This window comes from Macaca nemestrina, chromosome 12 (assembly GCF_043159975.1).
Source record: "Macaca nemestrina isolate mMacNem1 chromosome 12, mMacNem.hap1, whole genome shotgun sequence".
Lineage (NCBI taxonomy): Eukaryota > Metazoa > Chordata > Mammalia > Primates > Cercopithecidae > Macaca > Macaca nemestrina.
Genome location: NC_092136.1, coordinates 98124661 through 98139804, shown reverse-complemented (window position 1 = coordinate 98139804; position 15144 = coordinate 98124661). Strand labels below are relative to the sequence as shown.

General features: G+C 35.7%; 1 long non-coding RNA gene across 5 annotated transcripts in view; it reads right to left on the bottom strand.

The window, feature by feature from the left end:
* Positions 1-15144, bottom strand: part of LOC105484299 (uncharacterized) — a 518018-nt gene that overhangs the window by 381690 nt on the left and 121184 nt on the right. For all 5 annotated transcript variants that reach the window (XR_988855.2, XR_988854.2, XR_011611009.1 and 2 more), the window contains exon 3: positions 3038-3155. This is a non-coding gene — a long non-coding RNA (uncharacterized lncRNA). The remainder of the gene's footprint in view (positions 1-3037; positions 3156-15144) is intronic.

Genomic DNA, 15144 nt, shown 5'->3' with positions numbered 1-15144 from the left:
CTTTTGAGTTGTTGAATAGCTTTGGCAATCCAATAAAGGAATTTTAGGATTTTCATACAGAATCTTAGATTGAACATCTGTATCATTTGCTCTTATATACTGAGGCTATAAAACTGAATACATATACTCTCTCTGTTCATTTTGACCCACAGGATATCTAATTTGAATGAATTCCACTCTTTCTGAGGTTCTCAAAATTTGTTAAGGCTTATGAACTTTCTTACCACCTATGAAAATCGAGATGTTGAATATCAGGTACCAATAGAACAATACAAACATTGCCAACATTTCAAGCAAAAAACAAGTATTACATTTCTTTAATTAGTTCATTCAATTTTGCATAATTAAATGTTGCTCTCCAGGTGTGGGATCAGCATTCTCTGTTTTTGAACTAAAAATCCTAAAATACAGAGATCAATGGTACAGTCAATGTATAAACAATGTCAGTGCAGTAGCTTGTACAAAAGTTTTCATTCTTTGAAGCAAGAGTATTTTAAGCAACTTGATGCTATTATTTCCACAGAACTCTGGGAATATCTTTATTTGTTCAACACTTAGCTTCTAAACTGTGGCAGGGAATATATAGGAAAGCAGAAATATGTTTGATAATAAGACTAAATGGCTATGATTAATTTATTTCACCAACCAATTATAAAAACTCGAGGAGTATAAAATTCTCTTTGAATTACAATTCATAACTATTTATTAATGGTGTGATCCATGTTTCCCCAAAGGTAAGAGCACAGTAGGTAGAGTAAAGGCATGGGAAATATCCACTGCTCTTCCATGGTGTGTACAATTTCTGAAGTATTCACTTTAATAACATATCATCTGGATAAAGTTAATGAGGAAAGGCTGGGCATCTCTTCTGATTTCACAATTCCTACCAAGCAGCTCTTCCAGCAGTGATGAGATAATATATGTCACATACATATGGAATATTTTTAATGCTTCTTTTTATAATGTAAAATAATAAATCCTTGTGATTTCAAGAACTTCTGGGAAATTTCAAAGGCATTTTTTTGGTGCAAAGCTTTCTTTTATTTTCTAAATAGAGTTTCTGATATTTAAAAGGCAAAATTAAAAGTTGTTGGAGGAGATGTGATCACTTGACTCAGACAGAATAATGAGTGGATGGGAAGTTACGATTATAAACAAAATGACAAAAGAAAATTTAAATAAAAAGAAGAAGGCAGCATAAATGTGAGAAAATTTAGTCCTGATAAGCAAGGAACATTTGTTCTTTGAGGATTTTTTTTATTTGTTTTTATAAATAATGAAAGGAATAATAAAATCAACATAAGCAGTAAAAATTATTCTTCTAGAGAGATCACATGGAAAATAAAGTATTATCACTTATATCCCCTAATGAATAGCTCTAGGATCAATGTGTTTTTCCTTTTTTTATTTTTATTTTTTTGGCTATTGGGTATCTTTTTGAGATGGAGTCTCACTCTGTCGCTCAAGCTGGAGTGCAGTGCATGATCTTGGCTCACTGCAACCTCCGCCTCCCGGGCTCAAGTGATTCTTCCGCCTCAGCCTCCTTAGTAGGTGGAATTACAGGCGTGCACCACCACATCCAGCTAATTTTTTTTTTTTTTTTTTTTTTTTTGTATTTTTTGATAGAGATAGGGTTTCATCATATTGGCCAGGCTGGTCTTGAACTCCTGACCTCAAGTGATCTGCCCACCTTGGCGTCCCAAAGTGTTGGGATTACATGCGTGAGCCACCAAGCCCAGCCAGATTAATTTAAAAAAAGCAACAACAACAAAGAAAAAGCCAGGCCGCTAGCAGTTGCTCATGCCTCTGCCTGTAACAACAGCACTCTGAGAGACCAAGGCGGGCGGATCACTTGTCAGGAGTTTAAGACTGGCCTGGCCAACACGGCAAAACTCTCTTTCTACAAAAAATACAAAAATTAGCCAGTCATGGTGACGCACTCTTGTAATCCCAAATACTCAGAAGGCTGAGGCACAAGAATCATTTGAACCTGGGAGACACTGGTCTGCAGTGAGCAGAGATCACTCCACTGCATTCCAGCCTAGACAACACAGGGAGATTCTGTCTCAGGAACAACAAAAGAGAGAAAAATAAGCCAAATTCTTATTTTTAACTAATTTACTACTTAAGAGGAAAGTAATTTACTATTTGAGACCAAAGTTGTCATGGAGTCCTTTTTTGTTCCTAAATTTTTAATACAGAAGCTCATTAAAAGTGAGTGAACTTTGTGGGAAAGTTAAAACAAGAGAATCTTCACCAACTGAGGTATTAAAAAACAAGATAAAAAATATTACCCCACCCCCCACTATTCTACAACTTTCTATATACTCTCCAATTTTGTCTTTCATTATATTTTTATATTTCAGAACAAAGTAACACTTTAGAGCAAAATGACTTTTTCTTTTTCTTACAAAATAAAACTCACCTTATTACTCAGCATATGCAGTGATGTTTCTAAGTCACTATTGTTTCTAGGTAATATCAACCACCGTATCAATTATAACTTTTTAGGAAGGGATTATAATAACTTTATTTCACAGAGAAAATCGGGTGGTAAATAATTGAGAACTGCTCACCATACACAAATATATTAGCAAACTAGCAAAATGCATGAATACCCAAAGCACAACTTTCCCTTGTACATTTTTAGGTGGCAGAAGTAAACATTTGTGTTCCTATGACCCAGTAAGTAGTAATTTCATAACATGAAAATATTATATGTAAAAATTATTCTCAGTTACCAATAAATATTTTGACCTTCTGAATTACTTAGATATTATGCAGTTATCTTAAGGGTACTCATTAGTTAAATACTCATTCAAGGTTTTAAGTTACCAAAAGATTTGGAAATAATGTTCATGTTAACACATTAAAAATATGATAGCTCATGGTGGCTCACGCGTGTTATACCTGAACTTTGGGAGGCTAAGACAGGAATATCATTGAGGCCAGGAGTTCTAGGCCAGCATGAGAAACAGAACAAGACGTTATCTCTACAAAAAAATGGAAATATCTAGATGGGCATGGTGGTACACACCTGTAGTTCCAGCTACTCAGGAGGCTGAGGCAGGAGGGTCGCTGGGGTCCAGGAGTTTGAGGTTACAAAGAGCTGTGATTCTGCCACTGCATTCCAGCCTGTGTAACAGGACAAGACCCTGTCTCAAAAAATATATATATTTATTAAAAATAAATGATTGCTCACATAAAAAATTCATAAAGTTAAAATTCAATTTCGTTGAACAAAATTTATATTTTCTATAATTTTAAAGCTTATACTAGAATAAAGCTTATTATTTTGATCAGAAAACTGGTATAAGATTAGAAATTCATGATTAACTGGTCTATTCATTAAAAAACAATCTTAAATAAGACTGAAACTATGAGGTTCACTTTTATATTACATTCTATATTAATAAATCAGAGAAAAGACATAACCGGTAACTTATTTCTTTGAACTTATAATACTTTTTTAATTGAAGAGATATAAAATATTAATTGATAAATACCCTCCATAGGTGGAAGAAGACTTTGCACTAGGCTTTCTGAGTTGTAGACAAAGAGACAAACAGAAACATGTAATGTCTGCAATTCCTGTTCTGCAATTTCAGTCACATATCAAAAGAAAAAAAAGGAAAAAGAAAACAAATGAACAAAATCTATAAAAATTCACCAATCCAGATATCAAAAAAGTATTCTCCTAACTGGGCAAAAAAATATGTTTTCTTAGTTAATTGTAGTTCATAAATTGACACAAAAAGACTCAAAACTATATTTTCTGTCAACTTTTACCCGGTAAGGTATAGATCTTCATCATTCACTTACAGAAATCTCCAAATTATCTAACTAAAAACCAAATTCTGAATCATGCCACCATTGGGAAAGAAGTTACTGATATGAGTGAACTAGAAGCAAAAAATAAAACAAAATCAGTAGGGATAGAGAAGGAAAGAATAAATAGAGTTTGTAAAATAAAAATTCTGTGTTTCTTGGGTTTTCCTCTGGAAATTAGGAAAGAAAAAAAGGGCCTGGACTTAAGCAGCCCATAAGGTAAATTACTTGACTCCATTAAATATATCTATTTGGGCTACTCAACAGGACATCCAAAAATGCAAATATAAAGTGAACATGCAGCAATTTTTTATTTAAATGATGTGTTAATGAAGGAACAGGTAAGATGTTAAAACCAGTTTAAAGTTCATTTTAAGAGTTGGATATTTATAGGAAGTTTAATAAACATGTATTTAGGAAGTTTAATAAACATGTATTAGGGTATAACTACCAGATTTCTATAAAAATGATTCATGTCCAACAGGAAATATTTGTACTTTTCGAGGTGAACATATAAAAGATAATCTATGACCCTATAAACTTGTAAAATAGCCCACCAACTGGTAAAAACCACCAAAGTTACAAATACAGTACTGCACAACAAAAACATACAATAATCTCTATGTATTTACAAGTTTCAAATCATTTTTTAGATAATTTAAATTATGTGCTTTTGGAACTGTTCAAGATTTTTTCATTATTTTTCCATTTCATTCTCTTTGTTTTTATATTAATTTTTAGAATAAATATGTATGTGTATATTCATATGTGTGTATATATTCATATGTGTGTATATATTATCCATCCAAAAGTAATTTGTTAATTGTTTTTAAAAATTTATCCTCTTTCAGTGCTATAATGCTCTGCAGAACTGTCATAGTCACAAGTCGTCACTATTTTATTCCTTAATATACATAGAAGAACAATAGGGTATGACCTTTTCTGATTTATAGAAAATTAAATAAGAGACAAAGGGAATATTTTTTTTTTATTCCAGGTAACCCAAAAAAGCAGTGTTGAGACAGAAGTCCAGACTTGTATTTAAATATCCAAGTCTTGTTTTAATACTCCACCAGTGTCTTGAGTAGCTCTATTCTCTGAATTTCTACATAGTTAATTATACAGGAGGGAAAACTATACATTTTATAGCCTATTGTAACTTTAAATTTAATTCACATCAAGGACTGGGGGGAAAAATCCCAAGACATGTTTTTAGGTCAGAGCTTTGCATAATTCTACCACTTAAAATAATTTTTATCTTATGGATTATGATAATATATTTAATGTTTGTCTATCATAGTAATACCCCTGGAAAGATGTAAGGGGAGAGGATAAAAGTACATTAAACTACATCACTTTAAGAAGGATTAAAATAATTAGGCAAAGGGAAATTAGTCGGGTGCCGTTTTAAGTATTTATTTAGTGTTAAATACTACTAATGATGCCAAATGATTACTTGCTATTGTTATGGGAAAAGCAGGGGTCCAGATAATCATGGGAATATGAAGATTATTGAGTTATTAAATAAGTACGGAAAAGTCAAACAAAAATTGTCAGAGTATGGCACGTGATGGAGATTTATTTGGTCTGTTTTCCTTTCTAGTGACACCTCTTCTAAGAGAACTAAAAAGAAAAACAGTGTTCTGAATTCAAAGAGATCTGTATCATTTACAAGCAATTTTGTCTTATTTCTCATTTATTTTTGACTTTGTTATCATCAGCCATTTTCACCCTGGTGAAACTGACCCAAAAGTCCCCTAGACTATTCTTTTAGATAAGCATAGAAATGGACACTTCTGGTCTTAAAGCTCCAAATTTAAATTTGTTTTATCTCAGTTTTTTTTCCTCAGGAAAGGACCTTCAGGCCTCTCAAAAAAAGTATCAAAGAACTGAAACTCAGCAGATCACCACATCCTGACAATGAGACGCCTGACCCCTTATTTATCATGATTGCATCTTTGCCCCTCCCTAGTTCCTGTTTTCTTACACATTGTTTCATTTCTGCCCTGCTATATAAACTCCTGGTTTTAGCAGCAGGGAGATGGATTTGAGACCGAGCTCCCATTTCCTTGGCTGCAGCACTGGATTAAAGTCTTCTTCCTTGCAGTAACTGTCATCTCAGTGATTGGCTTTCTGTGCTGTGAGCAGCAGGACCTAGACCAAACCCCTGGTGTTTCAGTAACACTGGGAGACTTCGTATAATTGAAATCAAGGACAGAATTTTGCTGGCCCAGATATAAAGATTTTGCTAGACAAAAAAACTAAACAAAACAAAACTACCAAGAATTTTGGTAATTGTATGTGGCTAAAACAACAAATGGGAAAATTGAGGCAACAGAAAAGTGGAGCCTGTTTTCTTCAATAGAATTTTTTTTAGTGTTTTGTTTTTGCAGATGTGTCTAGAAGTGTACTTAGGTCTATACATCCAAAGCAAAAGTAAAATTTCCTGCAGTCTTGCGGTGCTTTTACCAAAACAAAACTAAACTAAAAAGCCCACCAGATTATGGGCCTTTTCTCTGAGTAAAAGTTTTTCTACTTGAAAACATTTGCCATATTTTAAAACTAGTTATGATATGAGACTTGAGAAATGGGCTGGAAAATATCTCAATGGCAGAACTGTGTTTTCCACTCTCAGAATGAAGAGAAAACAAATAATAGGGCAGAAGTAACATTCAAACATAATATTTAAGAATTTTCAAAGGCTTTTAGAAGTTATAAATTAAACCCTTCCATACTCATACAAAACTCAATGAAAGCACAATTTGCAAAGGTCAAGTCAGATGCAGATTGCAGCTGCCAACCCCAATCATGTCAATCAAATGATCTCTGTTGAAACATGATATCTGGGTGTTTTATATTCCTTTTCATATATAATGGCTGATAAAATAAAAGTACTAATAAATGCAGAGAGAGAAGAAAATATAATCACAAGAATGATAGGTGATGACTCAATGATCATTTAGACACTGCAGTTAGCAGAAATTGACTTGAAATGACCATGATTAATTTTTGTAAGAAAATTAGACAAATCAGTGGCATGTAGAATTTCACACACAAAAAAATTGAATCAATAAGAAGAGCAAAATTTTATTCTAAAATTGAACTACTACACCCGAAATTTAGAACAAAATGTATTACTTGACACAGAAGATAGGTTAGTGACCAAAAAACAAAATAAAAATATTTTACATTTTAAAAAATCACAGGGAAGTAAAAAATATGAAAATAGGTAAGAATAGGTAAAATATATGAGATAAATGAGGAAATGTCAAAGAGTTTTACAGAAACATTTAATAATTGTAAAAGGTTTATACACACATGTAGTTTGATAATTAAAATATTTAAAAATAACTTAAAATGTTTTTACACATACTTAATAGTTTATAAAGGCACAAATTCCAGTTAGAAATGTAGAGACCACTTAGAAGGTTATTAAAGTATCCTAGGTAAAACATGATATAAGCTCAGACTAGGTAGTAGCAGTGGAAGTAGTATGAAATGATCACACAGATCCTTCATTTCATCATTCATTCAAAAAATATTTAATTTGTATGTGCAATGTGAAAAGACAGCTAGTAATCTAAAGAAACTGGACAAACAGCCACTGCTTCTATGGAACACATGTTAAAATCATAACTGCATAGTATACCTTGTAACTAATAGTAAACTACAATTCAAACTCTATTGCTTATGAATTTTTTATTATCAAGGAACTCGTATATAAAAATTAAAAAGTTCTGCTCTTATTTATATTTATTTTACTTATTTGTTTGTTTGTTTATTTATCGACACAAGGTTTCATTCTGTCACCCAGGTTGGAATGCAGGGGCACAATCATGACTCACTGCAGCTTGACTTCATGGGCTTAAGGGATCCCCCCACCTCAGCCTCCCAGATAGCTGGGCCCGTAGGCACATATAACCATGCTTAGGTAATTTTTAATTTTTTTTCTTTTTGGTAGAGAAGGGGGTGATGGTTCTTGCCATGTTGCTCAGGTTGGTTTCGAACTCCTGGGGTCAACCAATCCTTTCACCTTGACCTTCCGAAGTGCTGGGATAGAGGATTAACTCAAGGTGGTAATTTGCAATAGTTAAGCAGGGTAGTCATGTGTATGGTGCTGACTAGGGGTGAGTGAAGAGACACGTTTTTCTTCTTGGGACTTTTCCTTGTCTAATTTAATCCAAACCACATATGGTGAATGTCTTTATTTAAAGATCCATAAGATCAGAAAAAGATCATCGTCATTCTCTGTGAAGTCATGCTGAAAGGGAGGGATAGAAATACATCTGGCAAATGTTATGTTAAATTCACCATCTGGGACCCAGACTCTCTCAAAATCAAAAAAAAAAAAAAGTTAAAACAAAGATAAACATAAACTGAATGTACTTTATTTTTTGGAATAAATATACTTACATTCTTTGTTTTGAGCTATCCTATTAATGGCAAATATTTTTAAGCAAACACTTAGAGATCAAGTTAAATATTTCTAACCATTTTTACTTAACTTTTTAAACTGTATAATCCTCACAGAATGTCTGTGAGGTAGAAAGAGACTTTTTGCATTATTTTATAGCTGAGAAAACTGTGGGTCTGAGAGTTTCCATGACAGGCTTACCAACTCTCAATTGGTAAGAAGGAGCAAAAACTTGAACTTATGCTCTTCTCCTTCTATCAATCTCTTATACTTTCCATAATAGCTCAGTTTTATGAGTGTTTGCAGATAACATTTGCAATAGAGATTTAGAGCAATTCATAACAGTATCCTACTGCTAGTCTGTCAGAATTCAAACTAAAACCTACCTTTATTGCTACTTACGCAGTGTAATTTTACTGTGGTGCCTTTTCCCCTTATGCTTATGTACGATTTTCTCTTAGGAATGGAAACACTTTGCAGACATTATCCAATTAAACCTTACCAATTTTCCTTTGAGGTAGATATGGAGTAACTGTTAATCATTTTTCCTTCTATATTTATATCTCTGTTAAGAGCGACAGAGGGCTTAGCAAACTGATAGCTTATAAGTAGCCTTCTTAGATTTAAAGGGGAAAAAAGCTCATACCACTAGGGCAGCCTCCATTAAATTTATATAACAGCAATAGAAATGGAGAAGCTTAGAAATGACATCATAATACAAAATATGAGCTTTGGCTCATACTGTGAGAGCTAATATGTGGAGAGACATCCACCATTATTGCTAGATATGAGAGGTTTATACTTTTTGCATCATGTTCTTTTTAATGCCAATTTACAAACACATGCAAGAAAACTTTCACTGAATTCTCTCCCATTTAGTGATATCTGTGGAATCTTCAGACACTTTAAAACCTGCAATGTGATTTTCTTAAAAGATTTTAAAACAAGTTACTTTTAAATGCTTCATATTTTCATATCTACTTGGGGAAGATGTTTTCAAAAACATAATTAGTTATTTAACAACAAACATTGTTAAATATATAGCTTTGCACTTACTATCTGGACTATATATTACATTTTTTATTTGCTTGTTTTTTGCCCTAACACAGACACTGTTCACAGATGTCTACCCTGTGACCACTCCATTACCTTTTATACACTTCTGAGAGGTGAAGCCAACTGCGCTTCTGGGTCAGCTGAGGACTTGGAGAACTTTTCTGTCTAGCTAAAGGATTGTAAATGCACCAATCAGCACTCTGTGTCTAGCTAAAGGATTGTAAATGCACCAATCAGTGCTGTGTCTAGCTAATTGGGTGAGGACTTGGAGAACTTTTCTGTCTAGCTAAAGGATTGTAAATGCACCAATCAGCACTCTGTGTCTAGCTAAAGGTTTATAAATGCACCAGTCAACACTCTGTAAAAACGGGTCAATCAGCACTCTGTAAAACGGACCAATCAGCACTCTGTAAAATGGACCAATCGGCAGGACGTGCGTGGGGCCAAATAAGGGAATAAAAGCAGGTCACCCAAGCCAGCAGCCGCAACTCACTCGGGTCCCCTTCTATGCTGTGGAAGGTTTGTTCTTTCACTCTTTGCAATAAATCCGGTTGCTGCTCACTCTTTGGGTCGACACTACCTTTATGAGCTGTAACACTCATTGCGGAGGTCTGCAGCTTCCTCCTGAAGCCAGCGAGACCACCAACCCACCAGGACGAATGAACAACTCCAGATGCACTGCCTTTATGAGCTGTAACACTCACCGCGAAGGTCTGCAGCTTCACTCCTGAAGTCAGCGAGACCACGAACCCACCAGAAGGAAGAAACTCCGGACACATCCGAACATTTGAAGGAACAAACTCTAGACACAGCATCTTTAAGAACTGTAACACTCACCGCAAGGGTTCGCAGCTTCATTCTTGAAGTCAGTGAGACCAAGAATCCCCCGGAAGGAACCAATTCCAGACACACTTCCTTTTTCTTTTTCTTTGTTTCCTTTCTTTTTTCTCTCTTTTTTTTTTTTTTTTTTAAAGACAGATTTTCGCTCCTGTTGCCCAGGCTAGAGTGCAATGGCCCGATTTTGGCTCACCACAACTTCTGACTCACGAGTTCAAGCGATTCTCCTCCTCAGCCCCCAACAGCTGGAATTACAGGCATGTGCCACTACGCCTGGCTAATTCTGTAGTTTTAGTAGAGACAGGGTTTCTCCAGGTTGGTCAGGCTGGTCTCCAACTCCCGACTTCATGTGATTGGCCCACCTCGGCCTCCGAAAGTGCCGAGATTATAAACATGAGGCCCCGCGCCTGGCTTTTTTTAAAAAAAAAAAGATAGGGTCTCATTGTGTTGCCCAGGCTGGAGTGCAGTGGTGCAGTCTTGGCTCCCTGCAATCTCCACCTCCTGGGTTCAAGTAATTCTCATACCTCAGCCTTCTGAGTAGCTGGGATTACAGGCGTGTACCACCGTGCCTGGCTAATATTTGTATTTTTAGTGGAGAGGGGGTTTCACCATGTTGACCAGGCTCCTTTTTCTAATCCATTCTGTATTCCCTATTATTGAAGTAAAAGCTCTTCAGAGTTGTCTTATGTATTACAACTGAATGTGTTTTTAATATATGGTAACATTTCAAGATATTAACTGTATCTTGTAGTACTTAAACATAGGAATTATTTTGATGCTAATAAGCTCTAACACGTTTGAGAGAATACCATACTTGTTCAGTTTTTCCACTTTGACAATCTGTATCTTGGAATGTTCTCTCTATACCAATTGAGATTATCTATTTCCCTTCTTATATACAAAAAAAAAGATGATTTTTTATCCTAATAGATTTTGTTTCTGACTTCATTAATGGTTTTCTTATATAATTTTCTTGTATATTATCAAACAGCTTCCTACCATCTTACTTTCCATAAATCTAAGCATATTTATTAAAAGTAAATATATAACATTGTCAAGACATGTAGGGACAGATAGAATTTACAAACTGTGTGATTGGAAGAAGTTTTAATAAAAGATCTCTTTACAAAGATGTGGACAGGGCTTGGTGGGGGTGGGTAGGAATAGCAAAGTAACCCAGGAGTCATACATTTAAGGTTCTAATATTCCTAAACCTGAAGAAACAAAGAATAAAGCAATTACTAGAACTTGGAGAGGTAGTGGTATACAGAGGACTGTTGTCATCTGTACTAAAATGTGACAAACCTATGAAATGGCAGGGAGATAAACATTAGACACCTCCAGAGTGGGGGGGGGCATAGTGGTGGCTCACTCCTGAAATCTCAACACTTGGGAGGCTAAGGAGGGAGCATCCCCTGAGCCCAGGAGTTTCAGACCAGCCTGGGCAATACAGTGAGGCCCTGTCTCTCAAAATATTTTAAAAAATTAGATGGGCATGGTTGTGCATGCCTGTAGTCCCAGCTACTCAGGAGGCTGAGGAGGGAGAACCATCAGAATCCAGGATTTCCAGGCTACAATGAGCCGTGATCTTGCCACTGCACTGTCTCCTGGGCAAGAGAGTAAAACATCGAATAATAATAAATAAATAGTCTCGAATAATAATAAATAAATGTCACACCTTTTTCTCCCTGCCTTTGACACCTGCTGGTGTCTTGTATTGACAAATTCCAGCAGAAGTCAGAAAGCAAAACAGCTGAATTATATATCTGAGTCATTTCTCTCAAACATAAAGCATGATGTGTAAGTATGGAGTGTAGCTATGGGGAGGGAAGCAGGAAATATATAACACAACAGGCTTTAATATCTCTTTATTGGGTCTTCTACTGCTTTCATACCTGAACTATTATATATGTAATGTATATTATAATGATTTTCCTTGATCCTATTTACCTTTTATATTTGTGTTATTGGATTCTCAGTGATTTTTTTTAAAAAGTGGAGTTAATTAGGTTATGTAATTTATGAAATAAATTTTAGGCATGTAAAGGAAGTACCAGAAATGAGGTAGGCCAGGTAGGATTAAGAAACGTAATTTTGGAGAGTAATTATAAAGCTCCATTGTTTACAGAATTTCAGGACCTCAAGCTGAAATTTTTTTCCTTTGGCTTTCAGAGCTTCAAGTGTTATAGATAACAGTTGAAAAGATTTTGCTACAGTCACATGATCTTGCCCATTACCCAGTATGTGCACCAGTGTCTTTCTGTGTCCTAAATCCATGCAGCGTCTGTCCATCTTCTAGGCCTAATTTCATTTTGCTATTCTTTATTTCTTTATTTCTTTTTTCAGGTTAATTTACACTAAAATTTAGAGTGAGTATTTTGGGTCCCAGAATGTTGACCCTCTTGTTTTCTAAACTTTTTTTTTTTTTTTTTTTTGACACAGAGTCTGACTCTGTTGCCCAGGCTGGAGTGCAGTGGCGCAATCTTGGTTCACTGCAATCTTCGCCTCCTGGGTTCAAGCAATTCTCCTGTTTCAGCCTCCTGAGTAGCTGGGGCTGCAGGTGCCCGCCACTATGCCTGGCTACGTTTTGTATTTTTAGTAAAGATGGGGTTTCACCATGTTGGCCAGGATGGTCTTGATCTCCTGACTTTGTGATCCACCCACCTCGGCCTCCCAAAGTGCTGGGATAACAGGGGTGAGCCACTACACCAGGCCTCTAAACTTTTCTTATTTTGCAACCGTATTATTTTCCTCTCCCTGCTTCTTACCCCTGCCAGCCATTATATCAAGCCTACTAGAAATAACATTTCAGTCAACTCAGATGACATAATTGATTTCCCACGTATTTATAACTTTTATAAATGCAATGGAGGCACTGTACATTGTATGTTTATTATTTGTCTTTGGGTTTTATCTTCATTTATGCCTTTACATGTTCTCTTCCATATCACTGGAGTTTAGAAGGCTGAAAACTACATTTCTCATGTTCCCTTGCCAACCAATGGGAGGTACTGAAGGAAGATTGGAAGGTGGGAGGAGAAGAGAAAATGTGTACTTTTTGGGTTCTATTCATGTGTCCAGTAGCAGCCACGACAGCTTCTTATTTAGGCACTGTTGTGTCAAAAAAAAAAAAAAAAAAAAAAAAACAGTTGAAGTGAATCCTAGTAGCCTCAGTCAGAAGTATAGCACCCATGGACCTGCATCAGGCAGCAGAAGCAACAACAGTCAGCACCACATTAATCTCAATAGTAGAGTGCCCATAGACTCTGACTTCTGCAGTAACTATAGCAGTAAAAGCTTTGGGCAATTTGAGGCTGCCAGGCGTGCCTTGCCTAATGGGGCTATAGACTTGTGGCTCCTGCAAAGCTTCAGCAATGGTGATTCCAATAGATACAGCACTAGGTAGATGCTCCAGAAGCCTCACTGGCATATTTGGCTTTGGGCAGTGTTCCCTGTTATTTTTCCTGGCGGGATGAAGGCTGGTGTTTACTATAGTTTCTCCTCTCTTGGTAACCACACTTTTCCTTTCTTGCTTTTATTTTAGCTTTTATTTTGGATGCATGGGTACATGTAGAAGTTTGTTATATAGGTAAACTGCACGCCTTGTGGGTTTGGTATACAGATTATTTCATCGCCCAGGTATCAAGCATAGTACTCAATAGTTATTTTTTTCTGAATCTCTCCAACCTCCCACCCTCCATCCTCAAGTAGGTCCTGGTATCTGTTGTTGCTCTCTTTTTGTCGTGTGTTCTCATTGTTTAATTCCCACTAATAAGTGAAAATATGAAGTACTTGGTAATGTTTCCTGCATTAGTTTCTTTAGGATAATGATCTCCTGCATTAGTTTCCTTAGGATAATGACCTCCAGCTCCATCTATGTTACTGCAAAGGACATGATCCCATTCTTTTTTATGGCTGCATAATATTTCATGGTGTATGAACCATATTTTATTTTTATCCCATCTAACATTGATGAGCATTTAGGTTGATTTCATGTCTTTGCTATTGTAAAAAGTCCGGCAATTAATATATGTGTGCATGAGTCTTCAGGGTAGAACAATATATATCCTGGTGGGTATATACTCAATAATGACATTGCTGGGTTGAATGGTAATTTTGTTTTAAGTTTTTGAGGAATCACCACACTGCTTTCCACAATGTCTGAAACAATTTACACTCCCACCAGGAGTATATAAGTGCTCCCTTTTCTCCACAACCTTGCCAGCACCTGTTAGTTTTTTTACTTTTTAATAGTAGTCATTCTGACTGGTGTGAGACGGTTTCTTATTGTGGTTATTATTTGCATTTCTCTAATAATTAGTGATGTTGAGCATTGTTTTCTTATGCTTGTTGGCCATATGTATGTCTTCTTCTGAAAAATGTCTGTTCATGTTCTTTGTCCACTTTTTAATGTGGTTGCTTGTTTTTTGCTTGCAAATTTGTGTAAGTTCCTTATAGATTCTGGACATTAGACCTTTGTCAGATGCAGAGTTTGCAAATATTTTCTCCCATTCTGCAGGTTGTCTTTTACTCTTGATAGTTTCTTTTGCTCTGCAGAAGCTCTTTAGTTTAATTAGATCCTTTTTGTCAATTTTTGCTTTTGTTACAATTGCTTTTGGCATCTCTGTCATGAAATATTTGCCAGGTTCTGTATTCAGAATTGTATTTCTGAATCTTTCTGAGTTTTTATATTATTAGGCTTTACTTTTCAGTCTAGTCTATCCTGAGTTGATTTTTGGATATGTAGTACAGAAGGGGTCCAGTTTCAGTCTCCTGCATATGGCTAGCCAGTTTTCCCAGCACCATTTATTGAATAAGGAGTCCTTTCCTGATTGCTTTGCTGAAGATCGGATGGTTGTAGGTGTAGCATTATTTCTGGGCTCTCTATTCTGCTCCATTCGTCTATGTGCCTGCTTTTGTACCAGTACCATGCTGTTTTGGTTACTGTAGCCTTGTAGTATAGATTGAAGTCAGGTAATGTGATGCCTCCAGCTTTGTGCTTTTTGCTT